Below are 7,562 nucleotides of genomic sequence, written 5' to 3' on the forward strand. Positions count from 1 at the left end.
AGGTAGAATCAAATAAACTCAGACTCTCAAATCGAAAGAGTGAATGACTCAATCAAGATGCCCTAAGTCAAAACAAGAATAAGATTTAGATAAAGACCATTCATATACAATCCAATCCAATCCAAATCAGAGTACTATCAAAACCTATATGTGAGTTTCTCTTATTCGAAAACTATCACTTATGAGCCAGTGATAGTACAATAAGTCGATGTTGTTGCCACATCCGTCCATTACCTTTCCAGGTGAGAACGAATCAATAATCATGGATCCATAACCAATCAAGTCCTATCATGTCAAGACAATAATTTAGAAAGCATCCTACTTTGAAGGTCCAATCCTCTCCAATACTTGGCAATTTATTTATTGGGTTTGAGTTATTACTTACTCTTACCCAATTCGATGCTCGATACTCTTCCCAAGACTCAATGCTCATAAAACAATCGATCCAGATCAAACCAAATCAGTAAGTCTGTTTTGGACTCTTTTTAACTCATTCGTTCTATCAAATTAATTTCTTTCTACTAATTAGCTTCCCAATCATTCTCAAATCATTTAGCTAAGAGAGAGTTTAGACAACCATTTATGATAACATTCAAGACTATCAACTCGTCAATAGTATCAATACTATCATCATACTCACATTTCAATCACAATCATACATTCACAGTTCAAGGCTCTAAACTAAATCCTTAATCATATTCATCCAATCATTAGTCAAAATATTATGAGAGTTTATGAAGTAAATAGTCAAAACCATTTGTTCAAGAACAAGTTTATAGAAAATATCAATTATGCAATATTATGTAAAAATATGATAAGTTTACGGAAAATTCTCAAGAAACACAATCATGGGGACTCAATTCATTCACAAATCGACCTATCACAATCATGGGGCACATGGAAGAACAATATTCATGCTTTAGTTTGCCTTACATACCTGGGATGAAGATGGGACAATCAATCTTGTAAGATATTGCTTGAATCTTTTGAATCCTAGTTCTTGTCCACTCCTTAACCTTAGCTCTTAAGTTAATTTAGCGTAAAAGACTTAGGAATGCGTTTAGGAACTCTTTTAAGGTCGAAAATGACCTATATCAGTCGTGGGTTAAGTATAGGAGGAGTGGAAAAAAGACCAGATTGTCCCTCCTTAAAATTAAAAATGGGCAGAAAAATTGGCATGTGGGGAACAAGGTCCGCGACATGGACTGGTTCTCGCATAGTGCAATATTTTTTTGAAATTTTTTCCTGAAATTTTTTCGATCGAATTCTAACCCGTAGAAAATAAATAGAATAAATTTAAGTCCAAGTCCGTAGTAGGTCTGTGACACAAACCTGTAGCCCACTTCTCTATTTTCGTCGCTTCACTTCGAAAATTTATCTTTTGATCTGGTTGGTCTAAAGTTCAACCAAGACCATTTTCCTTCAGAAATTTTCATCTTAATCAATATTCCAGCCTCGAATTGACCAAAAAAGTTGAGGAAGATGTGTTGCGCGAGCGTTCTTTAGTCTAGGGGTATTGATAATTTTATTGGGTGTAACAGTAAGCTCATCCCATAATTTGCCAAGAAGAAAAAGGGATGAGTTTGAATCAGCCAAAGATATGTGGATCAAGGGCTTGCCTTTCAAGATTGGATTTTTCATGTGGAGAGTGTGGAGAAAGAGAATAGCTACAGATGATAACCTTAAAAAGATGAGGGTCCAGGCGGTTTACAAATGTTATTGTTGTGAAAGGGGGGACATGGAGACCATGTCACATTTATTACTGACAGCTCCCATAGCTCAAAAACTATGGAAGCAGTTTGTTGTTTGAGCAGGTATCAATATGGAGGGTTTGCAGTTGAAACAACTCATCATCAAATGGTGAGAAATCAAGGCTCCCAACAAAGTGCAGCAAATTCTAAAAGTGGCTCCAGCAGTGATAATTTGGGAGCTTCGGAAGATGAGGAATGCAAGGAGGCATGGAAAAGAGGTAACTTATAGCTGGATGTATCATCAATACCAATTGACAATACATCAGCTAATTCGGGTGAAATATCCATGGATAAAAAGAATACCTCAAAAATTGATGGAGATGGTGGACATGCCGCAAAGGTATAAACTTACTATCTATTTTCATATAGTGAGTTGGAAACCTCCAGACATAGGTTGGATCACATGCAATACTGATGGGGCAAGCAAAGAAAGTCCAGGATAGAGTGTATATGAATTTTGTGTTAGATGCAGTGAAGCAAATCTAATTTTTGCGGAGGCTCAAAAAATAGGGGAAGCTACTAAAATGGAGGCAAAGACAATGGCTATTTGGAAAGAATTACAATATTGCAAGGAAAATGGTTTTCAACAAGTGAAATTAGAAACTGATTCACTTAGTTTGAAAAACATGATCACTAAAGACGGGAAGATTCCTTGGGAGATTGTTGAGAGATTAGAAGAAATATAGGATCTCATTCACACATTGGATATACAAGTACAGCACATATTCAGAGAAGCAAACTAAATAGCTTATTTTATTGCAAATGAGGCTATTAACAACACAGAGTTATTGCAATTCCAAAATTTCAACCAGTTACCAAGAAAGGGAAGGAGAATTCTTAATATTGACAAACAACAGATTCCTTCCATTAGAATCAAGACTAGGAAAATAAACTACATCAACAATGAATAGTAAGCTTAGATATAAAAATAAAGCTATAGAGTCCCATAGCTACACTATTTACATATTGGATGGGATATATTTAAGAGTAAACAAAGCTGCAAGAAAACTAACTAGTCTAAGCTACTAAAATCATCAAAAAGTGAGACAGTCACCAGCAAAAGGAGAGATAAGGGAATCAAATCTAAGCTTGAAACTTGCATCCAGCAGAGAATCCCAAGAGGAAGCAGCTTGTGAGCAACCCATTTTCTCCTTGTCTGCTTCAACTACAAAGAATCAAAGATCAAAAGGGTACCTAAAGAAAATGAAGAAAACAAAGTGTAGAATACTCACAAAGGTCTTTAGAGCTAGAATGCATGGTTCATATCTCATCATAGTCCATGCAAAACTCAACCATCCGGGTAGCACACCTACAAGAAGAAAGAGATCAGAAGAAAAAGAGGATTCAAGATTTCGGCGAAAATAAGGTCACTCACCTTTGAAAGCTGATTATGAGAACGAGACAAGAATCCACATGAAGAATATTTATTACTCAAAGAAGAAGAAGAAGAAAACCACAATTTGGAAAGGAGGGAGCAAGCATCTTCATATGGAAGACAACAAGACAAAGAGACGGAAAAAAAGGAAGAAGAGGAGGAAGATGATAAACATAATTTGGAAGCCCTACTATCTGAATGCATTGTTATATAGATTTTGTTTTGGTCATTTTGGGCCGACAAGGATTAGGAGGACATATTATAAGTGTAAGCCCATTTATTTGATGCAATAAAATGGACTATGAGTCCAAATTAAATTCAAAAAACTTTTTTTTAGAATTTTTAAAATAAATATGATTTTTTAAAAAACAAATTGAATAAAGATTACTAACTTATAGAAGGAATGCTTACGTATTTCATCAAGGTTAGAATCAGGTGTGCGTAGCTCATTCAGATTGGACAGGTAAGAGAACTTAGAAATGTTAAAACATTGTTGAAAAAAGTAACTAAAATTTTTTGTTATTGTTTTTGTAGAAATTGTATAAAAGGAAAATATTTTGGATTTTCATTTTTATAAACTATACAAAATAACTAAACATTTTTTTTGTAATTTTTGTTTAAAAGGTTTTTTATAATTTTTTTAAAAAAAACATTTTTAAGAAATGCATAAGAAACTAGAAACAAGAAAAATATTTTTGACTTTTCTTACTATGTTTTTGTATAAATTCGATAACTCTTTTTCTCATTTTGTTGATCACTCTAGGACATGAAAAGACCTTATAATCAAATTTTATTTTCAGATAGCACATAAAATAATCTAAGTAGTCAAATTAAAAAGGGATACCTGTCCTAGACGAATCCGACTCCTGTGTCAAACCCACTAAGTTAAATATAAATGATGCTAACAAACGGCCTACTAGGAATAACTATGTCTGTTAAATTTTACTAAGTCTAAACCTAAAGGAGATAGTTATCTATATTGGCCAACCCGAGTGGACACTCGAGCAAGGAGGGAAAACTTATCGGTAATAGCACTATTCCGACCTCATTGCTAGACCAACCTCGCCTAACATGTGTGACTTAAAAGAATATTCACTAGGTGTCAAGACACTCCAGTTTTATCTCAACAGAAAGTAGGATGCATAACTGCATTCCTTCCTACACTATTTTTTAGAGACTCAAATGGAATGCATGAGAGAAAATAATTTAGTACAGTTCAACAATATCAAAATAATAAATGAGCAACAACTAGCACATTAGGCCATAATCAAAACATATCAAAAAAACATAATAAAAGCAAGTAAAATTTAATATAACAAAGCTCGAATTCTAGTTATTCCCAGTAGAATCGCTAGAGATGTCACACCCCTTTTTCGTCGGATTTTTCTAATTTAAGTGACAGTACCAAAAAGTGACTATTTTTATTTTTTATTTCGAAGTCCCCAGAGATGGAACACCCCTTTTTCGTTGGGTTTTTCCAATTTAAGTGACAGTATTGAAAAAAAAATTATTTTTTATTTCAGAGTCGCCACTAGGAATTGAGTTATGGTGTTCCAAGTCACCTTTTTTGAATCTCTAATAAACAAATGACTCTTTATTTTGGTCTACGAAAATAAAAGATCGGATAAGAAATTATGTTGACCAAGGAGAAAGTACGAGGCACCCCTCGAGTCCCATGGTTCTAGCACAGTCGCTTTTATCGACTTATATTTATCTTAAACTATTTTGAATATATGGTTACATGCTACGGTTTGCTCATTTTCTTAATTGTTGAACCTTTACTGGTCCCAACCTAGATGTGTAATTGCATTCTTGGTTTTGACATTTAGAGGCATAACTGCCTTCTTTGAATCGCACCTAATAATTTCTATTTACACCTCTTGATTTAAATTTTTTTAAAAAAAATTAACTATTAAAACATTTGGCCAAGGTGCGTCACCGCATCCTTGAATTTCCTTTAAGTGTAGAAAAAGATGTGTAACTACATTCTTAATCAAAATATTTTTTTAAAATGTGCCTATACTCATCTAACGTTTAATGAATCCTAATATTTGCCTATAATTATGCTCCCTGGCTTAACATACTCCTTAAAAGATTGAAATAAAAAATTGTAAGCCATATTAAACACAATTCTCCTAAATTCACTAACTGACCAGTGTAAATACATAATATATATTTCATTTCATATAAACATAAATCCAATTCAACATTTCATGTTTCAATATGTTCAACTAATGAAAATCAAGATAACTAAAAAAAATTCAAACTCAGTTCTTATTTGGATTAGTACAGTTAACAGCCCACGCACAAACATGTATTCAACCTTTAAATAATTTTTTATATGGTGATTTTAGATAACCTTGAAATAAAATATATTGAAAAAACAATTAATTAACTACATGATTAATAGGAGAAAACTTTAAGCATATATATAATGTAGTATTTGAAATTTAAGCACAACCACTAATTTAGAAAGCCCAACATATATATGGTATATATATATAGCACTTGAACAAATATCAACATTGGATAAGAAATGATTATACTGTACCTTTTTGAAGATTAATTCACGAGAAGAAAACAATCATAATCAGGAACCACGAACTCGAAACCGTGAACAAAAGCCTCAAATTCCTTTCTTTGTTGTGTGAGTTTTGTGTGTTTGGTGTTCTGTCAATTGTGTTTTTTGATTTATTGTTACTTTTTTTTGTGTGTGTTGCTCCTTTTTTTTTCTTCCTTTTTTGCTTATGATAAGTTTTTTCCTTTTCTCGGCTTGTGTGCTTATAGTATATATGTGTAGGAGTGGGAATTGATTGGAGTGTATTTTGGGATAATTGGAGTGTGTGGTATTGTTAGTTGGGGTAGTGGAGAATGTGTTCAGAGACAAAGGGTTAGTGGATAGTTTTGATTAATTATTTTTTATCTAATTTTTAGTTTGAAAGCAAAAATAAAATAAAATATATGATAAAAATATTAGAAAACTAGTTTAAACTAATACAAATATAAGAAAAATTAAATAGCTAATCTAAAAATATACTTAAGAAACACTAACTTGTTTATAAAACTTTAAACTAAAAGAAAACATGTATTTTTATAAACTTTCTTTTCTTTTTTTTCTTTTTTTAAAAAAATTGAGATAAAACTTACATTAAAATGTGACTCTATTTTCTGTAGTTTTCAAATCTTTTAAAATAAAATTACTAAAAAATAAAATAAAATCAAAATATTTAAATTAGATATAAAATAAATATTTAAGCACTAAATGGTGTAAACTTTCGAGTTCGATCAAAAATAACGTGTCGACACGAAATATGGTTGGATCCCTAGGTAATCAGGTGGATTTTGTGGCATTTGGCATTTTATTTTGTGGTTGCCTTTATAAGTGTTGACTTGAATCAACATTCTAACAAGATGATCTCCATTAGTTATATTGTAATCTATGTTGAATTCAGAATGTCAATTTTGGTGGAGTAGTATAGTTCGATTGCATTCACGGGACTTTGCACAAATCTCAAACCCCCATCAGGACTTTGTCTCAACTTGAGTATGAGTTGATGTTGCACTACTGGTGCAGCTCATGTTTTTTCTCAGCATTCGCGGGCCTTTTACCGCGCTCGCAGAGGTTCAGGAATTTGATCTCCATGTTTGCGGGCCCGTAGCCACATTCGCGGAGATTTGATTATTTGGCCACAACAATCGCAGGAGAGGCTCCGCGTTCACAAAGGGTCAGTTGACTTGAGCTCCGTGTTCGTAGACCTGTCTCCACATTCGCGGTGGTCATAATAACTGGCGGTTATAAATTAAACCAGTCCTTTTTTTTGGACTTTATTCTCTCAAAAGACCAACTTCTTAGGCAATTTTAGAGCTCGAATTGAAGGATAAATCAGTGGGTTATTGCTGGGAATTTTTTTTAGTGTGTGGTCACATCTTGGGGATGTTAATTCTTCTGATTAACTTGTAAGTTCCGTCAACTGCTTTGTTGAATTCCCTTTTTTTATTATTATTTTTAAGTTTAAAACTAGAGGGGATTCTTTGACTCAATCCTAGCTCGGATTGTGCCCATTTTCCGAGCACATGTTCCTTGAGTTAGTTGGGACCTTGTGATGGAGTCAATTTTGTGATTCCACGCTTGGGTCTCAAAGTTCTATTTTTGACAGTTGATTTCGAATTCTTTAATTGCAATATGAGTATCATTTTGCTTGTTTTGATGATCTATTCACTAAATTGATAGTGTGGCACCATTTGGAGGCCCTTCGGAAGGAAAAATCTCTAGAATAGAGATTCGGGTGTGGTTTAGGCGTCGAGGTGGGTTACGATTTCTTCTTTTTAGACTTGGCTTAGTTAGAATTTTTATATATATTGAGTATTATTTATCATTAGGAAGGCATTAGGATGAGACTTTGGGTTTGCATGATCTTTAGATTGTACTCTTGGCT

The 7,562-nt window shown here is 33.2% G+C and overlaps 1 long non-coding RNA gene across 1 annotated transcript; it reads right to left on the reverse strand.

The window, feature by feature from the left end:
* Nucleotides 1-2,596: 2,596 nt before the first annotated feature.
* On the reverse strand, nt 2,597-3,300 carry LOC129903150 (uncharacterized). The gene is made up of 3 exons (XR_008770212.1): nt 3,127-3,300; nt 2,984-3,060; nt 2,597-2,916 (listed from the first exon to the last, which is right to left on the reverse strand). It is a non-coding gene; the product is annotated as an uncharacterized LOC129903150 (long non-coding RNA).
* Nucleotides 3,301-7,562: the final 4,262 nt, after the last annotated feature.

The sequence above is a fragment of the Solanum dulcamara genome, chromosome 9 (genome assembly GCF_947179165.1).
Source record: "Solanum dulcamara chromosome 9, daSolDulc1.2, whole genome shotgun sequence".
NCBI classification, from domain to species: Eukaryota; Viridiplantae; Streptophyta; class Magnoliopsida; order Solanales; family Solanaceae; genus Solanum; species Solanum dulcamara.